This window comes from Chiloscyllium punctatum, chromosome 5, assembly GCF_047496795.1.
Source record: "Chiloscyllium punctatum isolate Juve2018m chromosome 5, sChiPun1.3, whole genome shotgun sequence".
In the NCBI taxonomy this organism is placed as follows: domain Eukaryota; kingdom Metazoa; phylum Chordata; class Chondrichthyes; order Orectolobiformes; family Hemiscylliidae; genus Chiloscyllium; species Chiloscyllium punctatum.
In genome coordinates, this window is record NC_092743.1 from 67,172,585 (window position 1) to 67,197,715 (window position 25,131).

Here is a 25,131-nt window from a genome sequence, read left to right on the forward strand (position 1 = left end):
GTTTATCTATAATCTCCTGTATTCTCTAACAGTCCCTTATGCTTTCTGTTACTCCACCAATCTTTGTGTCATCTGCAAACTTGCTGATCATACCAACAGTGCCCTCTTCCAGATCATTTATGTATATCACAAATAACACTGGCCCTAGCACTGATCCTTGTGGAACACCACTGGTCACCTTTCTCCATTTCAAGAAACTCTCTTCAACTACTACTGTCTATCTCCTGTTGCTCAACCAGTTATTTATCCACCTAGCTAGAACACCCTGCACACCATGTGACTTCACTTTCTGAATTAGTTTACCATGGGGAACGTAATCAAAAGCCTTACTAAAGTCCATGTATATGACATCAACAGCCCTTCCTTCATCAACTTGGTCACTTCCTCAAAAAATGCTATTAAGTTGGTAAGGCACGATCTTCCCCACACAAAACCATGTTGCCTAAGCCCATTCTTTTACAAATATAAATAAATATTATCCCTCAATACCTTCTTCAGCAACTTTCCCACCACTGACATCAGGTTCACTGGTCTGTAGTTACCTGGAATATCCCTACTACCCTTCTTGTACAGGGGGACAACATAAGTAACACTCCAGTCCTCCAGCACCTCACCTGTGCTTAATGATGCTACAAAGATACCTGTCAGAGTCCCAGCTATTCCGTCTCTTGCCTCCCTCAGCAACCTGGGATAGATCCCATCCAGTCCCGGGGATTTGTCTACCTTAATAACCTCTAGCCTACCCAAGACATCTTCCCTACTTATGTCAAAGTGATCCAGAGTAATCAAACTTCTATCTCTAATCTCAACATTCATCATGTTCCTCTCCTCAGTGAACACTGATGCAAAGTAATCATTCAGAATCTCAGTCATTTTCTCAGGTTCAACACACAGCCTTCCTTCCTTATCCTTTAGTGGACCAATCCTTTCTCTAGCTACCCACTTGCTTTTTATATAAGAACAAAAGGCTTTGGGATTCTCCTTAATTCTGTTCACTAAAGTTATTTCATGACCCCTTGTAGCCCACTTGATTCCTCATTTAAAACTGGTCCTACTCTCCTGATATTCCTCCCGGGCCCGTTCTGTTCTTTGCTGCTTGGACCTTATGTACACTTCCCTTTTCCTCTTGGCTAGTCGTATGATTTCTCCTGTCATCCACGGTTCACAAATCTTGCCTTTTCTATCCTTTGCTTTCAACAGGGCATATCTATCCTGCACTATCTTTAACCTATATTTGAAAGCCTACCATATCCCAAATATGGACTTCCCTTCACAGGAAGATGGAGATAATTGCATCACCTCCTCTGGCTGCACATCCCAGGCACTTACCACCCTCTGTCTAAAAAAAAGTTGCCTTTCACATTTTCTTTAAACCAACGTGGGTGGCACGGTGGCACAGTGGTTAGCACTGCTGCCTCACAGTGCCAGAGACCCGGGTTCATTTCCCGCCTCAGACGACTAACTGTGTGGAGTTTGCACTTCCTCCCCGTGTCTGCGTGGGTTTGCTCTGGTTTCCTCCCACAGTCCAAAGATGTGCAGGTTAGGTGAATTGGCCATGCTAAATTGCCCGTAGTATTAGGTAAGGGGTATGGGTGGGTTGCGCTTCGGTGGGGCGGTGTGGACTTGTTGGGCCGAAGGGCCTGTTTCCACACTGTAAGTAATCTAATCTACCCCTTTTTATCTTAAATCCACTCATAATTGACATTGTCAACCTGGGAAAAAGACTCTGACTATTCATTCTAACCATGTGTCTCATAATTTTGTAAACTTCTAACATTGTCCCTCATTGTTCAATGTTGAAATACAAACAAACTAAGTTTGCCCAATCTCTCCTCACAGCTAATGTCCTTCAACTCAGGTGACATCTTGGTAAGCTATTTCTATACCATTTCCAGAGCTTTCACAATTTGGGTAGTGTGGCGATCAGAACTGTATACAATATTCTGTATGTGGCCTAAATAAAGTTCTATAAAGTTCAACATAACTTGAATTTTTATTCCCTATACCCCAACTGATGATGGCAAGGATGCCATTTGCCTTCTTGACCACTTATCCACAGGGAATCGCAGATCAGTGCATTCAGATCCCTCTGTACGCTGATGCTACTAAGGGTTCTGGCATTTACTGTATACTTCCCTCCTGCATGAGACTTTCCAAAATGCATCAGCCTGCATTTATCCAGGTTTTACTCCTGTAGTTTTCTAAGGAGAGTTATTTAAGTGGCTATATGGGTCACTTTGAGTAGCAGTGTTTCACGTGACCTGCTGTGCTTTTCCAGCACTACACTCTCAACTCTGATGTTCCAGCATCTGCAGTCCTTACGTCCCCCTCAACAGAACCCTGGTTAACCTTCCTGTAATGTCCTGACTGCTTGCTCTTGATCTGCAAGCCAGATTATGGACAGCACTTTGTCGTGGAAATGGATAGGCCCCTTGACTCACTGAAGAGTCATCAATCATCCCACTCTTTGACTTTCAACAGTTCCATTTGTTTGAAGAGCAAATAATGTGATTGCTTGTGTTGTGCTAGCAAATGCTGCAGCTGTGAAATTGATTTAATACACTGTCTTGCTACATATCTACCTCATGTCTGACTGATAATTTGTTCAGTGTAAACCCCCCAACACGAAATACCTATCTTTAACCTATATTTGAAAGTGTCCCACACATCAAATATGGTCTTCCCTTTATAGGAAGATGGAGGTTATTATATCACCTCCATCACCTCCTTTGGCTGCATATTCCAGGCACTTCCGTGCATATTTTCATCTGCACTAAAAAGCAAGCTGAACTGCAAAGGCACAAAGCCAGTGAATATGAAAGTCAGTATGTATTAAGGAAGCCATATAATGCAGACAGAGTGGCAGCGTCCAAGTAAGTATTTAAAGTGAGGGAGTACAAATAAACCACGTGAAGATCTATAAGATGAGCGTGTCAATGTCACCATAGAAGCATCTTAAGCAGATGCAACAGAGACTATCTCTAATCTGAATGCCACATTACATTGAACAAGCAAATTAAGCTCAAGATTCCTTCCAAAAGATTTTTATTCAGAGAACTACCTTTAGTTGAAAAAAAATTTAAAGCAATATGCTTAATGACTTTTTTGATCAGAAAATGTTCTTAGTAATTGAAATCTGTGATGGCATTAACAAAAGGAAATGATTCCATGTATCTATTTGCCAATGCAAAGTCATTTCAAAAAAATATCAAAAATACAAAAACCACAACTGCTGGAAAAACTCAGTAGGTCTGGTAGCATCTGTGGGAAGAAAGCAGAGTTAATGTTTCAAATCTGGTGGCTCTTAATCAAAAACTGGAATTCTGATAAAATTTAAAATACTTTGAACAACAGATGGTATTCTGTCTGAACAAGTGAAAGCGAAAGTGAAAGTATTCACAGTTAAAGATGAAAAGAATAGATTTTGACACGTTCTATTAGATGAAGAACTGAGTCTCTAGTTTACTCTTTCTATACCATTCAGAACATACAGATGGATGCTTATGCCTTTCAAAATTTCTCCAGCTCCTGTTATATTTCAGAGAACACTTTCTCGAACCTTAAGAAAGCTTGAATGTGTTGTTATAATGGGTGGTACTAGAATGGTTGTGCCGGTGATCAGGACATAATTTAAAACTGAAAACTCTGTTGAAGCAATTTGAATAAGACAATCTCATCAAGAATAAGGGGGAAATTAAGATGAATATTTGGATCACAAACTCTTTGAAGAGAGACCAAAATCAGGCCCTTATAAAATAAAATTTTAACAAATTATTCAGAAGGTTGCTAAAAGGACTAGTTGCTTCAAAGTGTTTCTTTGTGGCCCTACTATAGAAAGAGGTGGGGCTAAATCTTGCCTCGTTTTGGTTAAGTACGAGTTGCGTTGGAGGAATTCCTGCTGTGATGTATAGCAGGATTTCTGACTATATCTTAATGAACCCATCTTATTAATGATTTGCCCTGTCCCCTTAAGACTGATTCTATCCTTATCTTGTGATGTGCTGTATACAGTGAAAAAAAGATTGGCATCTCTTTCACCCATTGGTAATCCAATACTGTCCCTCACCAGCAATACAATGGCGCAAAACAATGTTGTTCATAGCACATAACTGGAACGCCTGATATTTCCTTCCACATGCAACCCCTAGTCTCTTTGCTTAACCACCAGACCATACAGTTTACTTGTTTGTATCAACATCCTGTCTAAGTCCCCATTACAGAGTTCCCAATGTCCCCTAGACACCCAGATCTTGTCATTGTCCACTGGGTGAACATGGCATGTAGGAAACAATGGGACAATTCTAAACATGAGCTTTTACTCACAGCCACCAAAAGAGAACACAAATAAAGCCAATAGATCTGGAAACAATACAAAGCAATTGTGGGCACTATGATCAATGACTATTTAACATTCCATGATGGTCTGCTCCACATAGTTTTTATCTCCTGGAAGTGGATATCAATCAAGTGCTCTCCAGGTTGTAGCAAGCTTTTCAAAATGACTTAATGGGTTTCACAGGAATCTATCCTCTCACTGATTGTTTAAAGACTTAATTCACAGGATGCGGGTGTCTCTAGCTGGAACAGCATTTATTGCCCATCCTGATTTGCCCTTGAGAAGGTGGTGCCAAGATATCTTCTGAAAAATCTGTTTGCTGTAGACAGCCCCTAATGGGGAGGGATTTTCAGGTCATCATGTTGATCAACATCTGTAGATTTCATAATGTCCATATAATAAAAATTAATATTTTGATGTCATATTTGGTTGGTGAACTGATTGAAAACCTCAAACGGCTGGAATAATTAGCTGTACACTATTCTCACAGATTCCTGTGAAGCCCATGAAAAGTTTGTCAATGAAATCACCATATCAGGTCTCAGCTGCATCAGGTGCTTCAATCTGGACAGCACTTGGGCTTGTTCACTGTTGGAAAGCTAGTGGCAGTTCTACCAAAACCATTCTTGAGTTGTCTTGAACATGACGAAATGCTAAGCAGTTGGCTTTCATCAAGGTCTCTGCTGCCTTCAGGACACAGAACCCACAAAGAAAGTTCATATCTCTGCAGACCCAGGATTACCATTGCGATCAGTGACCACTATTGGTACTGCTAGAGACTGAGAAGTGGAATATTGCTGGTGTTCCCATATCTCAGGTAACAGGTAGAATTGGAATTAGATTTAGATTTTTAATGCCATGTATACTCAAATATAGGAATATCTAAGTACAGTGTTGCCATTCTCTGGCACCATCTTGGTTACAAAACCTGAATTTAAACATAAACAACTGCAAAAGTGAAAGAAAGCCAAAAAGGTAACAAAAACATCTGGATCTTAAAGTCTAAGCCTTATCTCCATAAACATGTTTGGAACCACTGATGCCCACAACCTGGAATCTGGGTCAGCCTGCAAGTCCGGGAGGAGTCGGGTCCTTGCTGCCACTGACACTGCCACTACCACATCCAATTGGTGGAGGAGCTTTGCTGCCTCTGATGCCACTGCCAGCCCTGAAAGTTAGGGGCCATCGTTGCTGCCACTGTCTTGCTGCCTCCAATTACTGAGAGGTACCAGGATTGGTCAGGGTGGGGAAGGGGGTGAGGGCAGGGGGTGTGAGGGCGCTGTTAGTGGTGCACATAACTTAGATAATGGGGTGGGAGAGGGTAGGGAGATTCTTCCTTCATTGTCAGCAGTGGCTGCCGTTAGCCCAGAGATAGTCATGTGAATCACCTCCCACTGTTGCTTATAAGTCTGCCCATTGCCACAGCAGGAGCACACTTCTGCCACACTTTTATCCTGAGATTGGAGAACTACAGACATTCTTGTTCATAATTTAATTCTGGCAATGGTGTGATTTAGTTATGTCATCACCCTACCAAATTAAATGCCTCCAAGCTTGCCAACTCTGGTTGAAGAAGATTCTGCTTAACATGATGTTTTTACACAGTAAATTGTCATGATCTGGAATGAACCGTCAGATGGATGCAGATTAAATAATAACTGAAGAAAAACCTTGAAAGGGAAATATTTGCATGGGTATGGGGAAAGCGAAAAGATCTGGGATTAATAAGATAGCTCCATGACAAGAGTTGTCACAAGCATGATGGGCAGAATGGTGTCCTGCTGTGCTGCATTATTCTATGATTCACAGCCTCATATGTATGCACCTCTTGTATTTCTTACATCATGTATTTTAATAATCTGATTGAATTTGAAAGTTTGTGATAGATTATGCATGGTATGTGCTGTTAACCTCTGCTGTACAGGATAAGGATTCCCAGATACATTTCACAAAGTCCTTTAAATCCACATAAATAACAGGCTGTCATAACATCAGTCTGATGTGGATTCAAATCCACTTCAAAGGCAGTCCTCACCTTTGTGGATACATCAGACTAAATTGCAACTGCAGCCATTTATTATGAAATAATACTCGGTTGCTTTTTCAAGCCAACTGTGGTGTAATCAGTACCTTTGGAAAATGAGAATGTGCTAACACGTCAGCATTAGTTGAGATTCATAATTGTTTTAAAATACAAACTGTCACATTTTAGGGTTTTTTACTGTCCTATCAAGATTGTGAATTCACTCGTGGAAAAGTAATGATATTAAGTTCAATTTAAGTCACAAGAGGTTCAATCCACCACACACAGCCACAGGGACTTACAGATTAAATTCAGTTGATGTGTCTACGCTGATGGCTTGAGACAACAACAATTTGTTTAAAAAAATAGTTTTGCAGTACCGTTAAGAGACTTGATTCTGAAAAATGAAAGCTTAGTCATAGAATCACAGAGTCATAGAGATGTAAAGCGTGGAAACAGACCCTGCAGGTTCAACTCGCCCATGCTGACCAGATATCCTAAATTTACCTAGCCCCATATGACAACCTTTGATCCATATCCCTCTAAACCTTTCCTAATCATATACCCATCCAAACGCCTTTTAAATGTTATTATTATACCAGGCTCTACCCCCTTTCTCTGTCAGCTCATTCCATAACCACAACATCCTCTGCATGAAAATGTTGCCCCTTAGGCCCCTTTTATATCGTTCCCTTCTCACCCCCTTCCCCACCCCTACCTATGCCCTCTAGTTTGAGACTCCCTTCCCTTGGAAAAAGACAATAAGACCCTAAAACCATAAGAGTAGAAATTAGAGCATTCGGCCCATCAAGTCTGCTCCGCCATTCAATCATGGCTGATTGTTCAATTTCATTTTCCCGCTTGCTCCCCATAACCTTTGATCCTCTTGGCAATCAAGAATTTATCTGTGTCTGTTTTAAATATGCTCAATGACCTGGCCTCCACAGCCTTCTGTGGCAATAAATTGCACAGATTCACCCCTCTCTGGCAAAAGAAGTTTCTCTTTATCTCCAATCTAAAAACCCTTTCGTCTAAGGCTGTGCCCTTAAGTCTTCATCGCTCCTGCTAATGGAAACATCTTCCCAATGCTCACTTAGTTCAAGCTGTTCAATATTCTGAAAGTTTCAATCAGATCCCCCCCCCCTTATCCTTCCAAACTCCATCGAGTATTGCCCCAGAGTCCTCAAACATTCCTCCTGTGTTAAGCCTTTCATTCCTGGTATCATTCTCATGAACATTCTGAGGATCCGCTCCAGGGTCAATGCATCTTTCCTGAGATATGGGGCCCAAAATAGCTCACAATACTCTAAATGTGGTCTGATCAGATCCTAATAAAACCTCAGAAGTACATCCCTGCTTTTGTACTATAGTCCTCTCAAGATGAATGACAACATTGTACTTGCCTTTCTAGCTACTGACTCAACTTGTAAGTTTACCTTAAGAGAAACCTGGACTAAGATTCCCAAGTTCCTTTGTACTTCAGATTTCTGAATTTTCTTCTTATTTAGAAAATAGTCCATGCCTCTATTCTTCCTACCAAAGTGCAACACCTCACATTTTCCCATGTTGTACCCCATCTGCTATTTCTTTGCCCACTCTCCTAACTTGTTTGTATCTTTCTACAGCCTATCCACCTCCTCAGTACTTTCTGCCCCTCAACCTGTCTTTGTATCATCCGCAAACCCAACCAGAATGCCCTCAATTCCTTAATCCAGATCATTAATGTTTAACGCGAAAAGTTATGATCCCAACATTGACTCTTATGGAATACCACTATTCACCAGCTTCCACTGCCATACAGCCAATCGTCTATCCATGCTAGCACCTTGCCTCTAACACCATGGCCCCTTATCTTACGCAGCAGCCTCCTGTGCAACACCTTATCAAAGGCCTTCTGGAAGTCCAGGTCGGTAACATCCATTGGCTCTCCTTGGTCTGGCCAGGTCAATACCTCCTCCCCAAAGAATTCTAACAGATTTGTCAGGCATGACCTCCCCTTGATGAAAACATGCTGTCGTTGCCCTATTTTATCATACACTTCCAAATATTCAGAAATCTCATCCTTCACAATGGACTCCAAAATCTCACCAATGATTAAGGTCAGGCTAATCAGCCTATAATTTCCCATCTTATGCCTTGTTTCCTTCTTAAATAAGGGGATTACATACCTGATTTTCCAGTCCTCTGGGACTGTGCCTGATTCAAGTGAAAACTGAAAGATCACTACTAAAGCCTTCACTATCCCTTCAGCTATCTCCTTTAGAACACTAGGTTGTGACCCATCTGGTCCAGGCAATTTATCCACTTCAAACCTTTCAGTTTTTCTAGCACCTTCTCCTTAGTGATGGCCACCGTACTCAGCTATGGCAAGATGGCTACTGATTACCTTCTGGGGTTACGTCTACAGTTTTTAAATCATTCACTGGAAGAATAAACATCCTTCCAGAAATGGATAATTCAATATTTTACCACATATGAATAGTAATTATATACCACCAACAAGCCACAAAATAAATTTCCAAAGAATTTACAATATTTTTCAAGCACAGAAGAGACAACATGCATGAGTTGCCTCATTATTTCAGTGAAATTGGAGTGAAATTACACCCTACGTTTTCCCTAAGCATCATTGAAATTCTGTTTGTGCATTGTATTATTCTTCAATCTTTAACATCCATCTGAACCATTGGAATGGAAAGTTTGCACTTAATTTGGAAGATTAAAAAAACTGCTGTTACAGAAGTTACTAGCTCAGAAAAAGTGAACGCACTTTTTCAGTTTTCAGTTAATCAACTATTATCGTGTGTGATAATACCCACTAATAACAATTACATAGTGTCAAAATTATTTTTACATTTCAATTCCTTCTGTAGCTCTGAATAATCAGACAGAAATGATATCCTACTGTGTTCTTTTTGCTAATATCAATTGTCATTGAGGTTGTCAGATTGCAAATTTTTACCAATGATGGCAGTAAAATGTAATTGACAAAAATATTGAAACAACAATGTTCTGTTACATTGTACATTTTCATTTATTACTAAGTTCTATAATGGAACGATCTTCAGCTGTACAAATATGTTGAGAATATTTGCTGTTTGTTTGAATATAGTGGGAAAAGGATGTTCACTTGCCACCCATCTGAAATGGAGGTATCAAGGACAGGAGCATTTGAGAAACCCAGAGGTCAGGATTTATTTTGCATCTTGTATCACTTTCACATCAATTTAAGAGCGCTGACAGATTCCTCCACCACAAGCACCCACAATTCAAACCTTCAACTGCCCATAATATGCAATCATAATATTGTAAGACAAAAATAGCAGATGTAGACAATTGAACCTCGTAACTGCTCCCCTTCAAAGGTCATGGCTGATCTGATTTTGACTTTAACTTCACTTTCTTGCCTTTCTGCCACCTTCTCCCATAACTCGACTCCCAAGAAGATCAACCATCTGTCGATATTCAAACCTATCTTCAAGTGCTCTCACAAAAAGAGCTTCCAAGGATTAATGATCATCTGAGAAAATTAGTTTTTCTTCATCTCCATACTAAGCAAGAGAGCCCTTGATATTAAACTGTATCCTTAATTCTAGATTCTCCCAGAAGGGAAAATGTCCTATCATCACCTACCCCTATGGAAGCCTATTTGCATCACTAACATCACCTCTCATTCTTCTAAGCATCAATGAGTATGAGCCTAACCTCCTTATTTATTCGTCACAAAGCAACACAATCATTTCAAGAATCAGCTCAATGAATCTCTCTTGAATGTCTTCCACTGTTGGAATATCCTTTCTGAAATCACGAGATTAAAAACTATAAGTCACAGTATTATAGGTGTGATTCGGTGTCTTATCCAGTTGTGGCAAGACCTGCCTACATTTTTACTCCTCTCCTTTGCAGTATAGGTCAACACTCCATTTGCCATTCCATTACTTGCTTTACCTGCATTTGGTCTCTTTGTCATTTAGATGCATAGACATCTATAAAGATGATCCACTCCACATCGAAATAAGCACCAGAAATGAAAACAACACACTCAGTCCTGCTGGCTTTATAAAGTCTTTCTTGCCAACTTGGGTGGGATTGTGCCAAAATTGTGGGAGCTATCCCACAAGCTAGTTAAAAAACTGTCTGATATAATGATTCTTACTTAATCATATCTTACAGATAATGTCCCAGAACTTTATTTCCATTCCTGGGTACGTCCTGTCCCACTATAGACCCACCAGAGCCAGAAGTATAAAGGCATACAATTGAGAGGGATTTGCCCTGATAGCCCTCAGTTTTACTCCAGGTATCATCGAGCCTCAAGCCATCAGAGAAGCACAAGCAAGGAATCTCCTGACTGATAATTATCTATCCCAACACACCAGCGAACCACATGGGTTTTACCAACAATGATTTCTAGTCATCATTTGGCTAGTTTAATTTAATTGTAGATTTATTAAGTGAATTCAAATTTCACTCTGTTGTTGTGGGATTCAAACCCATGGCCCCAATGCATTAGCTTGGGTCTCTAGATTATTGGTCTAATGGTAATACCCCTTTACCACAGCCTCCCCCCAGTTTGGTGTCAAATCATGAAATTTAATGACACTGAACTACTCCCATGTCCCTTAAAGCCCCTATCCGAACTCAACCAACCCATTGCAAATCATTCCAATCACAACCACCTTGCACCTTCCCCCTTCATGCCAACACACACAGTAACCACTTTGGGCAGACCTTAGTAATCATGCTGCATTGAAATTAAGTAGCTATCAATCACTTCATCATATATATTTTTAAAAACCCATTCTTGAAAGCCCTTTCAGTGAATTCATCCAAGTGTGTACTCAATCCTTTATAATGGTAAGCATTGATATTCATAACCCCAAATCAAAGACAAATAATCCTTTGATAAACTCGTGGAGCTCAACCATGAACTTCCGGCCTCTTTCTGTTCTAATGATAGGTTTTGGAAAGCAGGTCAAGCAAAAAAGGGCTACCATGCAAATAACTGGACATCTTGACAATGCTAACAAACTTATCTACCTTTCACCAGCATTTACATCTACTCCAAAAATTTGTAACTCACATGTTCTGGGATAAGTGTTGAGAGTGTGTTGCTGGAAAAGCACAGCAGGTCAGGCAGCATCCGAGGAGCAGGAAAAGCGACGTTTTGGGCCGGAGCCCTTCATCAGGAATCTGTTCCTTTGTCAGTTTCCTGATGAAGGGCTCCGGCCCAAAGCATCGCTTTTCCTCTCCTCGGATGCTGCCTGACCTGCTGTGCTTTTCCAGCACCACACTCTCAACTCTGATCTCCAGCATCTGCAGTCCTCAGTGTCTCCTGTTCTGGGATAAGGCCTTTGCTCCAATAAAAATGGGGGAAATGCTTGATTTATTCCCATTCCTAAATTCCCAAAGTGAAGTTAAAGTTTTTTTTCCCTTGAACTGCTTTAGTAATGTGATAACAGCAAAAAACCAAAAGAACTGTGGATTCTGGAAATCAGAAACAAAAGTAGAAATTGCTGGAAAATCTCAGCATGTCTGACAGCATCTGTAGAGAGCAATGAGAGTTTACGTTTCGGGTCCAGTGAACCTAAAGAAGTTCTGAAGAAGGGTCACTGGGTCGGAAACATTAGCCTTGTATTTTCTTTACAGATGCTGCCAGACCTGCTGAGATTTTCCAGCGATTTCTGTTTTGTATGTCATTCCAGCAATTTGATGCAATCTTGTTTGCTGTTTCTATATTCTTAAAAATTAGAATTATCACTGCCATGGTAGGATTATCTGATTTACTAATTCAGCAACATAACAACCACACTGCTACACTTCCAGCAGCTGTCGAAGTGTTGGATAGTTCCCTGAAAGAAGATCGCAAAATTCCAAGCATTTTAGAAACAAAACTCAAAGTCAGGTGGAGTCCAGCTTTAGGAAGCTAATTTAATATTTTGCAAAACAGTTAAGTTGATTAACATATTAACAGGCTAAAAGACAAACATCAAAGAAGTGCAGATATAGTTGCAAATAAGCGCAGGAGGTATTGGCAACATCTCATTCATTTTAAGTAAAAGGATCTCACATACATTTTTCAATGTATAATTTCAGTTACACCACACTGTAAACTTTTGCTATAAATTCTGTGTCTTACAATTGTGTACTCCACAATTGCCTGATGAAGGAGCAGTACCCTAAAAGCTAGTGCTTCCAATTAAACCTTGTTGGACTATAGCCTGATATTGTGTGACTTTTAACTTTGTACACCCCAACACCAGCATCTCCAAACCAGCACTCGCAGGACAGTTCCCTTCTGGATATTATTCGGAAATGGTTAGATTTTCATTAGTGACAATGAAATAAATAAAACTTAAGAAGGGCATTGCAAGAATATGGGGAAGGATATTTCAACACCTCTGCCAATTCACTATAAACTTAAAATTCACTGCTCCAGGCCAGTCTTGAAATCTGTAGGATTTCCTATCCTGGTTCTTTAACATATCTCTGGAAAGTGCTAACAGTGACAGTAGGGGCAGGAAGTATAAACATCTGCTGCTGGGTTCTGGCCTGCTGAGATTGAAGCTTTTTATCACTGATGAAGATTAGTAACTAGAAAGTTTCATCACATTGAAACAAAATTGTGAACTTTGAAAATCTTTTAGTCTTTTGGTCAAGCTGCAGGAGTCTCGCAGCAGAGACTCATGGTCGGACCAAGGTATCATATTTCTCTTGCTGCCATGACCACTCCAAAGTAAAAGCTGATTTCAGGAATAGCCTCACAGAAATAGAGTAGCCAGATTATTCAGTTTCAAAGAACCAATTAGGCAACATGATTATCTCCTTCTGAAATAATAAATCCAGATTGGAACATTTGCTTGCTACAAAATTTGGGGATGTAGTACATGAGTAAATTGAGTATAGCTTAGAAACAATATGTAGCTGTTCATCTATGGTTCCCAAAGCTTTTCACTACTGGGATTTCAGCTACCTATGCTCTGAGTCGAATGGCCCCATTTGAAACCATAATGGGCTGAATTTTGTGGCTGAGTCTCAGGTCTCATCACTGAGATTGGTAGCAGAAGCAACATCTGACTAGGTGAGGATTAGCTGCCCATAATCAACTTGCAAGGGCACAGGACTGAGAGAGCAGTGGTGGGGAGAAAAGTTCCATTAGCTGCTTAACCCTGCAGGTGTTGCCGCCATATTTCAAAGGAGGCAAACACTCAAAGTCATTGAGGCTAAAGGAACAGCTGCAGAAGGAATGTTAAATCAGGCTAAACAATGATGGAAGGGAGATGTCAAGTGACCTCCAGGATGCAAGGGCTAAACAGCAGAACCGTTTCTTCAGGATATAGTATATATGTATGTTTCTTCTAGATCTATCTTACATTCATTCACTGCTATTAATCTTTCTGCTGGTATTAGTCCAGGTTATTGATATCATGTAGGGATGGATGCCTTCACAACATCTGAGGGAGAAAAATAGGCTTAAGCTTGATGAACGGTAAATAGATTTGCTACACTTTACTTAATAGGTAACTGCATTACATCTAAGATGTATGAATGCCATTAAGCTGGACATAAGAGTAAGTTTACATTATAATTATTAAAACATTCTCACTCAGCATTGATAACAATCAAAGAACTCCAACAAAATCCTAGACACTGTTAGCCATTTCCAGGAACAGTCCTTTACAGGGGGATAGGTAAGAGTGCATTTTGTCAGTTAACTAACTTTTAACTTCTTTCTCCACAAGCATTGTTCCAATTAAATTCTTTATACAATTCTTCCAAATAAGTGAGATAGATTTATTGTTAGCCCACATCTAGAGTTCTGAAGGCGGGGCATGTTGTAACTGATATTTTAAATTGTTCACTCAATCAAATTACGAGTTCAATTTTATTCAGTCAATTTTCTAAAAAAAAAGACATTATTTATTTTTCTATTGAACAATGAAGTGAATGTACTCATAAAGCTTTATCAAGAATTTTAACTTCTATCTTCTTATTTTCATTTTCAGAAATTATTCTTAATTTTTATTGATTATTAACATTGAAAATGTTTTCAATATTGCTGAATTATCCTCCTATTTTGCTTTAAAGATGATTTTCAATCATTTAAGGATTATTGAAATATTTTAAAATGAAATACTGCATTTTAACTTTCCATATAAAATAAGAAAACACCTCTCAAATTGCTTTTTAGCCTTTTGCTCTTTGATTTTTGTACCCTTTTTGCCCTGTAGAGGGTTCACACCTTTTCTTCTTCTCTGAAGTTTACATCTCACTTTACGAAAGAAAAGGCAACATTTCCTGATGAAGGGCTTTTGCCCAAAACGTCGATTTTCCTGCTCCTCGGATGCTGCCTGACCCGCTGTGCTATTCCAGCACCGCTCTAATCTAGACTCTGATTTCCAGCACCTGCCGTCCTCACTTTTCCTTATCATGCTGATTATGCTCCTTCAAGAAGTATTTTCAGTTCATTCATAAAACTTAATTTTCCCTTTCAAAATATTCCTTTTAATACTCTTTTTCTGTCTTCAAATATTTCCATGTTCATTAGTTGATTCATACTGTAACTTTTGAACTTTCATAAGTGTCTTTTTTAACAAAGATTTTTCTCACTGCAGTTTTCTATAACTTATTTTTAACAATCATAACAATGCTTGATCATGGAAACTTAAGCCTTGATGTAGTGTTTCAGCATAGAATATTAGTTTAAGTGCAAACATTTTCACCCTTCTCACATCGGATCTGATATCACCCATTCCATCCATGGATTATGAATCCAAGTTTTTTGCTTGTATCTTTTGTGAAGCTCTGCTTAGCCTTCACAGTTTTTTCAATAATTTTCAGATTCTGATGAGATTGAACAGACAGACAGACTTAGTGCTGTGATGACTTCTGATCCATTTTAATGAACAGCCTCAGCTTTCACCGAAGCTGATAGAGTCTGTGAACTTTTGAGTGCTTTAAGTGTCTTTCCTCTCCTCAATGGACTTTGTAGCATTCATGATTCTTTGTAGCATATTTTATGATGTAGTAGTGCCCATTGCAACCATCTTTTTTATTTTTGGAAGAACAAATTTAGGTGTGAATTATACAACAAATGGCAGAACCCTTAGGAACATTGACATACAGAGGGATCTGGGCATGCAGATAAGTTGGATAAGGTGATCAGGAAGGCATACAGCACACTTGCCTTCACCAACCTGGGCATCAAATATAAAAGTTGGCAGGTTATGTTACAGTTATATAAAATTTTAGTTAGGCCACATTTTGGAGTACTGTGGCAGTTCGGGTTGCCACACTACCAGAAGGGCATGGATGGTCTGGAGAGGGTACACAGAAGGTTTATCAGGAGGGTTTTAGTTATGAGGAGAGGTTGGACAAACTCAGATTGTTTTTGCTGGAAAGACGGAGGCTGAGGCGTGACCTGATAGAGGTCTACACAGTTATGAGGGGCATAGATAGGATGAATAGACAGAGGCTTTTTCCCAGCGTGGAAAGGTCAACTACAAAAGAGTACAGATCCAAAGTGAGAAGGGAAAAGTTTAGGGGAGAACCGCATAGAAAATTTTTCACACAGAGGATGATGGTTGCCTGGACCGGACTGCCAGTGGAAGTGGTGAGAGCAGGCACATTAGCAATCTTTAAGGCTTATCTTGATAGACACATGAACAGGAGGTGAACAGAGAGATAGAAACCATATGTAAGCATTAGTAGCAGGTGTAAAAAAAGCTTAGGAATCGAAACAGGCTTGGCTAGTTAATTGTCATCAATCCTTCTTGGTAGTATTGGTCCAAGCTACCAATGCCTAGTGGGAAGAATACACACATGTTGTCTTAAGCAGAAGATAGGCCTAATTGTGAACAGCTCTCTCGAAACTCCTATCAAATCATCCCTGGAGCAGTCCTACACATTCTGTTGAATATAACTTATCTCATGATTCTACCTGTCTTATACAACAAAGAAGATCATCTCATGTGACAAGAAAAAAGCCTGAATGGAAATTACAAAGAAGATCAACAGGAATAGACTAATTTAAGAATCTGGGTCCTGTGATGCAAATGTGTTGAAAACCTCACCTTCTCCAATGTCCGCTCCAGGTCTCTTTTCCTTCGGACTTTGTAGGCTTTTAATCACACTGTCCCTGGTGCATCAGATTTATTCTAGCAATAACTCAAAGTAATTCTAACAACTGAATATACCCAATGTTATTCCTTAGAGCAAAGTACACCACAAAAAGACTGCAAAAATCCTACCCATACAATGCTTACAATCACAAGTGAATCCTTTTTCATGGAATTGTCCAAAGATCAGATCAAAACAGGTGATCAGCCTGTTCTGTCCCAAGTTCTAGTCATTGATCAGTCAATCTCTTCTCTGATCTAGCTAATATTGCAGTGAAGTTAAGTTGTTCCAAACATTTTCCATAACAAGAAGGGAAGCATTTACACTTTTAACGCTATCCAGTTTTCAGCAAATGATCAGTTTGACCACTGACAAACATTTATGTTTTCCACATTGGTTTGATCAATTAAATCATTAAAGTTTGCTATGTTTCCTTGGAAAGAGGCTTATCAATTGCTCTTAATGAATTTCAACCTCATGCTTTATCTTGAACTTGTTATTCACTACTTTTAATCTAGATTAGAGTGGCGCCTGAAAAGCACAGCAGTTAGGCAGCATCCGAGGAGCAGGAAAATCGTTGTTTCGGGTAAAAACTCTTTGCTACTTTTATGTCATTTAATCAACTGCATGATATTTATATGGCACAATTCCATTACAATGACAAATTCAGCTGATAAATAATCTAAACTTTCACATCTGGTTCACTGTATCTGTTTTGAACAAAACATCAGCTTTTCCAGAGTTAGTGTGGCAGTTCAATCCATTCCTGATGAGTCACAATGCTTTATCAGCAAAAAAACAAAAATATGTTAAACCCGTGATCTTTCTAATCATTAGGTCATCTCACCAGGCTTCATATGTTTTCTCCATTTCATTCAACTTAATTTCAGCTAACTTCATTTTGGCTAACCCTGCAAAGTTTAGGTTAATTTTAGGTATGGAATCAGGCATTGCATATTTCGTCAGATGCATGACTGCATTTTATGAATTTCTGCCTCCTAAAGGCCTCTTGAGGGTGGCCACATGCAGGAAGCAGTCAGAGACTTCCAACTTGGACTGTTAGACTGCTGTCAATGCCACCCTTGCTGGACATAGATGTTGTGCTTACATCTATGCGTTGACTTATAATGATTCTCTTTGTATTTGTAGGAGAGGACTGTACATATTGCAAATAAACTGGTTAAGTCAAGCAAAGGGATTCCATTAAAGCCCATGCCAATCTGCATGGAGAAGGAGACATTAGAATTGGTAGACAGCTCAATGGCCACTCCTTCACAGATGATGAGACAAGAGAGAAGACATAATTGAGAGGTGGGCAAGCGCACACGCACACACACAAAAAAAAATCAAGCATATGAAAAGCTTTGTGGCCATTATCTGCTCCTGGTTGCATGGATCTCCACGCAAGGAGTAGCTGAAAAACCATGATGGGAATCTGATGATCCTTTATTCCTGCTTTCAGCTCATGCAGTTCAGACAGATGAACAGGGAGCTGCAGTGATGGGTTAGAATCACCTTTGCCAGGGATTTCACATCGCTAAGCATTAAAAATAAATCTCACTTTACAATGTTATTCCTCAGAAATAATTACTTCAGTAGTTCCATAGGTAATGGAACGTCCCTTTTAAATAAATAAATATGCTTTCAATGAGCAGGTTATTGCTGAGTAGGTAAAAACAATGACTGCAGATGCTGAAAACCAAATTCTGGATTAGTGGTGCTGGAAGAGCACAGCAGTTCAAGCAGTATCCAAGGAGCTTCGAAATCGACGTTTCGGGCAAAAGCCCTTCATCAGGAATAAAGGCAGTGAGCCTGAAGCGTGGAGAGATAAGCTAGAGGAGGGTGGGGGTGGGGAGACAATAGCATAGAGTACAATGGGTGAGTGGGGGAGGAGATGAAGGTGATAGGTCAAGGAGGAGAGGGTGGAGTGGATAGGTCGAAAAGGAGATAGGCAGGTCGGACAAGTCCGGACAAGTCAAGGAGACAGTGCTGAGCTGGAAGTTTGAAACTAGGATGAGGTGGGGGAAGGGGAAATGAGGAAGCTGTTGAAGTCCACATTGATGCCCTGGGGTTGAAGTGTTCCGAGGTGGAAGATGAGGCGTTCTTCCTCCAGGCGTCTGGTGGTGAGGGAGCGGCGGTGAAGGAGGCCCAGGACCTCCATGTCCTCGGCAGAGTGGGAGGGGGAGTTGAAATGTTGGGCCACGGGGCGGTTTGGTTGATTGGTGCGGGTGTCTCGGAGATGTTCCCTAAAGCGCTCTGCTAGGAGGCGCCCAGTCTCCCCAATGTAGAGGAGACCACATCGGGAGCAACAGATACAATATTGCTGAGTAGGTGCTGCTTCATAGAACTGTTGATGACACCTTTTATCACTTTTACTGATGATCGAAGTATTGTAGGATTAAGCAAAAATCCCCATCACCTAAAATCCCATCTTTTGGGATACTAGAAGTAACAATGGAAAACAGAATGGCTTGCTAGGAAAATTGGCCAATTGAATGGCATGTTGGTAAAGGGACCGAGATACAAAGCCAGGAAGCTTTCACTGTCAAATTGGATCAAGCTAGAAAAATATGCAAGCTATTTACCTTGATTGATTATGTCGAATAGATGTTGATGAGACAATATTGTGAGGTTTTGGATGGAACAATAGGCTGGAAGTTCTGAGGAACCGTTTTTGAGACAACCTGTCTCCCAGGGTTGGCTCAATCAACAGGAAAATTATAATACTCAGAACTGCCTTTTGTAACGCCTTTTCATGAAAAAGAAACTCATTCACATGGAATAACTGACGTATGGTAATTATATTACTGTATGAAACTGTTTAAACTACACAGGAGGAATGTGCATGTTGGTTACCATGCCGACACAGTAAACGATAGTAACTCATTGTACTTGGGTTGACCAGTAAACAAGTAAATCAGACAGGTACAAAAATGATTTTTACAGGTCAAAATCTTGAAATGTCACTAAAAGAATTAATGAATTCTGCTGTTGACTTTTTTTTTGACCGATTTAATACTACTAAACTCTGGAAGAGAATATCATAACTGAGTGTTTTTAAAGCAATTTTAGTTTAAAACAATTCAATCATTATGGTTTTGCCTTTTTCAGTGGCATTCACTTCCTACATACAATGCTTGCTAATTCATTTCTATTAAGTTGCACAGTAAGTACATTACAGTTAAGTTTTTTTTAACAAGCTTCATTTGATTCGACAGCTTTTGTGCTAACTATACTGATCATTTCGCATCAGGACTGAAATTGTTGAATGGTAAACTTGAAGCAAAGACATGGCACTTTATTTGATTCAGTTATTGAAATAGGGTTGATATTTTTAGCTGGCTCATTTACCATGTCAGCAGAGGCAAAATGGCTATATACCTTTGCTGAGCAGGAGTGGGACAGAATGATTGTTCCTTATAGAACTATAACCAGCACTAAAATAAAATCTTTCTGTGAATTTCATTGGAATTAAGTAATCTTTAGTTTAACAGGTAATAACTGATATAGGCACAGTCATTTTTGTACACTTTGCTGACAGTAATATTTATTCGTAATAAATCTAATTTAAGCTTGTTAAGCCATGTAAAATAACATAATATCAAAAATAAATTATTATATTAAGGAGATACATGTCCTGACAAGTTGACACCCACAAACTAATTCCTTAAGAATCAAGAAAAATAAATAGAAAACTAATCTTAACTATTGCACAGTTTGTAATTCACTTCATTAGGATGCCATGTGGCAAGCCTGAACAATTTGTTTTTGCATGGGATAAGTGGGTGAAGGGAACCCATCATGGCATTTACTAAATAATATCCCATTGTTCTAGAACTATTTCAAGAACAGGACATAATTTGGAATTTAATCCCACTATATTTGGATGAGTTTCTATACTGGTGGCATATTAAAGGTCCAAAACTGTCAATATGTCTTGAAGAGTTGGTATCTGCTGAATTCCAAATGCATTTTTAATTCACAGGAAAGGTCAGTGAGATTTACATATATTTCAAGTTAACTATCTGCTATCCCATCAAAATGCATGGGTTTCCTGAAAATACACAAGTAAAGCAATAGAACCACACTGATTGCTGAAGTTAGGCCACATGCAAGAAAGGTATCAAGTGCTGAGATAAGACATGTTTACAAGTAGGAAGTTTTTACTCAGAGGACTGGTTCTGAGAATGTGTTTTCACTCTTTTGGAGGTGACTTTCAACATTTTGGAGATCAATTCTATTATTTTGGGTTTTTTTAAACCTTTAATCTGCACTTCCCAGCAGTCAGTTATCACAGCAGGATATTAGCACCTTAGGCAGCTTGATTTTGGGCCTTTGATGATGAACAGGTGCAGCAGCATGAACTGTCAATGGCTGAGAATTAGGTCAGCATCACATGAGGTACAGAGGCAGGGTGGGGTCGTAGTAAGTTGGAGGTAGGTCATTTGTATAGTTATCTACCAGTTAGAATAGGTTTTAATCAATTTAACCTTTTCTTGGGTAGCTATCCAGCTGGTTAAAATCTTTTGAAGTCTCTAATGCTCATTCAGAGATCAAATTATTTTTGGACAATTCCTGGCAGTATGTTCATGAGAAATTTTAACTTCCCAGGCATGTTTTATTCATTCATGGGATGCTGGTGTCATCTGCTTGACATTCTTCATTGGCCAGAAGATAGTTAAGAGTCATCACACTGCTGTGGTCCTAGAGTCACATGCAGGCCAGATTTTTATTTATTCAGTCCTGGAATGTGAGCATCACTGGCTGGAGAGCATTTGTTCCTCATCTCTAGTATCCCTTGAGAAGGTGGTGAGCTGCTTTTTTGAATTACTGCAGTCCATGTGCTATAGGCAAACCTGCAATGCCATTAGGGAAGGAATTCCAGGAGTTTGACTCAGTGATAGTGAAGGAATGGCAATATGTTTCCAAGTCAGGATGGTGAGTGGATTGGGGAGGAACTTGCAGCTGGTGATGTGCCTGCTAACCTTGTGCTTACATTTGAAATTATCATGGGTTTGCTATCTAAGGATCTTTGGTGAATTTCTGCAGTGCATCTCATAGATAGTACATACAGCTGTCCCTTTGTCATTCATGCTGAAGGGATTGCCTGCCTGTGGATGTAATGCTAATTAAGTGGACTAATTTATCCCGGATGGTGTCAAGCTTCTTGAGTGCTGTTGGAGCTGCACCCATCCAGGCAAGTGAGGAGTATTCCAGCACACTCCTGACCTGTGCCGTTTAAGATGATAGACAGGCTTCTGGAAGTCAGGAGGTGAGTTACTCACCGCGATATTCTTTGCTTCTGACCGGCTGTTGCATCAATGGTATTTGTGTGTCTGCAGATGCTGGAGATCTGAGTTGAGAGGTAGTGCTGGAAAAGCACAGCAGGTCAGGCAGCATCTGAGGAGTAGGATAATCAGCGTTTTGGGCATAATCCCTTCATCAGGATTCCCAATGAAGGGCTAATGCTGGAAACATCGATTCTCCGGCTCCTCGGATGCTGTGTGACCTGCTGTGCTTTTCTAGCACTACCTCTTGACTCTGATCTCCAGCATCTGCAGTCCTCACTTTCTTCTACTTATTTATGTGGTGAGTCCAGTTGGGTTTCTGGTCAATGATAACACCAAGAATATTAATAGTGGAAGAAACAGTGATGGTAACATGATTGTACATCAAGGGAGGGTGGTTAAATTGTCTCTTATTCATGATAGTCATAGCCTGGCATTTATGTGGCACGACTGTTACTTGTCAGCCCAAGTCTGGATATTGTCTAGATCTTGTTGCATTTGAACATGGACTTCTTCGGTATCAGAAGAGTCTCAAACGATACTGAATATTGTGCAATCATCAGCGAACATCCCCATTTCTGACCTTATGACAGCAGGAAGGTTGTTGATGAAGCAGCTGAAGATGGTTGGGCCTAGGACACCAACTTGAGGAAGTCCTATAGCAATGTTCTGTAGCTGAGAAGACTGACCTCCAACAACCACAACCACAACCATCTTCCTATATGCCAGGTATGACTCCAGCCAGTGAAGGGTTTGTCTCCTGATAACCATCGATTCTAGTTTCGATTAAATCAGTTTCCCTATTGGGTGGAAACAGGCCATTTGACCCAACAAGTCCAGACCGACCCTCCAAAGAGTAACCCACCCAGACTCATTTCCCCTGGTTAATCCACCCAACACTATGGGCAATTTAGAATGTCCAATTCACCTGACCTGCACTTCTTTGGACCGGAGCACTGAGAGGAAACCCATGCAGACCCGGGGAGAATGTGCAAACTCCATACCAGCAGTCACCTGAGGCTAGAATCGAACCGGGTCCCTGACGTTATGAGGCAGCAGTGCTAACCACTGAGCCACTGTGCTGCCCTCAGGCTCCTTGATGCCACATTTGGTTGAATATGGCTTTGATGTAAAGAACTGTCACTTTCACTTCACCACTGGAATTCAGCTCTTTTAACCGTATTTGACCCAAGGATGTAATGAGATCAGGAGTTGAGTGGCCCTGGTGGAACCCAAACTGGATGTCACTGAGCAGATTATTGCTGAGCAGGTGCTGCTCCATAGCACTGTTGATGACATCTTCCATCACGTTATTGATGATACAAGTAGTGTAGGATTGAGCAAACATCCTCATCATCTAAAGACAAGACCCTGGACTTGTCAAAATTTTGAAAGTAAAGGGAACAGCTGAGCTAAGCTCTGGAAAAACTACATAAACAAGGAGATGGTTGCTTGGAACCATTGTTAAGCCTGGAAATCCAATTTATATCTCCACTCTGTTATGACGCGGTAGAGGCCCTGTACCTTTAAGGAAGCTGTAAAGCTAGCAAGGCCTGCCTTACACAGCAGAAAGTATTCTGAACAAGATAGCTATTTTGACCAAATGTTATATTGTTATCAGTAGCTGAGGTGCCATGAAACAAAAGCAAATTCAAATTCAGCGAATCAGTTTTTTAAATTATGCTTCAAGATACCAACTCAAATCAAATTTGAATTTAATATTTTGATAATACTAAAACCAATGAAATGACCTGATGTTTTGGGGTATTAAACCAGGCATTTTTGGACGGTTGAGGGAGAACTGCCAAAAGACCAACAGATGTAGGCTGCTAGTTTAAGAGCTCTGTGAGAGGTACCTGTCTGTGGAAGACGTTTGCACAGCAGAGCATAGAAAATGACCTGGAGAGAATTTACAAAAGAGATTCAGCAAAGCTGACTGGTTTTGAAATGTGATTTTTTTTTATCGTAAAGTGAAATTGGAATTTTTTATCAGACTAGATTGTGGAATGGACGGTAAAAGAGATTTAAGAGAAGTGAGTTGTAAATAGTTGTTAGTTTTGATATTCTCTGTTGGACTTAAAGAATAAAGTTCTCAATTTTTATGTTAAATAGTGATTTTTGGGATAGTTCTTTGTCTCTTGAATTTTAACAGATTACAGCACAGGGGGAATGTTTTCTGTGTGGCTGGTTTAAATTACCGTGTCATGACAACTCCAAGAGAACAATCAACCAAACTTAACACTCGAGATCAAAATTAACTTTTCCACCTCAGGCTGCCCAGCACAGACAGTATGGAGCTACACAGATACTGAACATTCAACTTCAATCTAAACCCATTTACACCTACTCTTAACGATCAGAAAGCCCACTGACCTCAGAAGAAAACATCAGAAACACAATGGACCACACAGATTTGAGAAGAGATAGGGGGGCACGCAGTGTGTGTATAACAGTTAGCACTGATCTGACTCAAGGAGAGAGCTTTTTCAACAACAAGCTTCTGCACAAGCAGCTTCCCCACTGGCTCCCAGCCCCAACAAGCAGCTTCCCCACAGGCTCCCAACCCCAACAAGCAGCTTCTGAACCAAGAACACAGAAGCTGAACAGAGAATCGGGAAGTCAAACCAAGAGCATCATTGCAACAAAGGACATCCGAGAGGTGGGAGGCCAATTAAGTGCTATCAGAATAAAAGCTTCCAGACATGGGCCTGTTCTGTTTGAAGAGAACTGATGGCAATAACCTCAGCAACTGGATGCACTTTAAAACTGTGTTTTCCTCAGTGGTGAGCTGAAACTCCCAAGATACCCAAGTTCTGAACTAACTAGCAGGGAAGGGAAGGCGAGTGGTAACGTTGCAGGGAACCCCAAATGTGATTAAACCTGCTGTTTAGCTCCTAATATTGTGTAATCTGTGTTTAATTTAATGGTGTATTTCATTGCTATCCTTTGTATAATTGATAGTGTTAATTTCACTGTTTATTGCATTTACCTTTTATTTCTTGTATTATACTTATTTTTTGTATTGTAACTAAATGTTGAGATTGTTTTGCCCTGAAACACTTGTCTACTGCCTTTTTCAGTTCACATTCCCTAAATAAGTCCAGTGTCTAGAACCAGGGATCTGGGGGTGATTCAAACCAGCTAAAATCAGCAAGTTACTGAGTGCAGACCAGAGCCTTACATTTGACTGGGATGCTAATTAGTTGGGTTAGATTTGTCTTGCTTTTTATGTACAGAACATACCAGGACAAATCTCCACATTGTCAGGTAGATGTCAGTGTTGTAACTTTACTAGAAGAACTTGGCTACGGGAGTGGCACATTCTGTAGCACAAGTCTTCAATGGTATGATCTGAATGTTGTTAG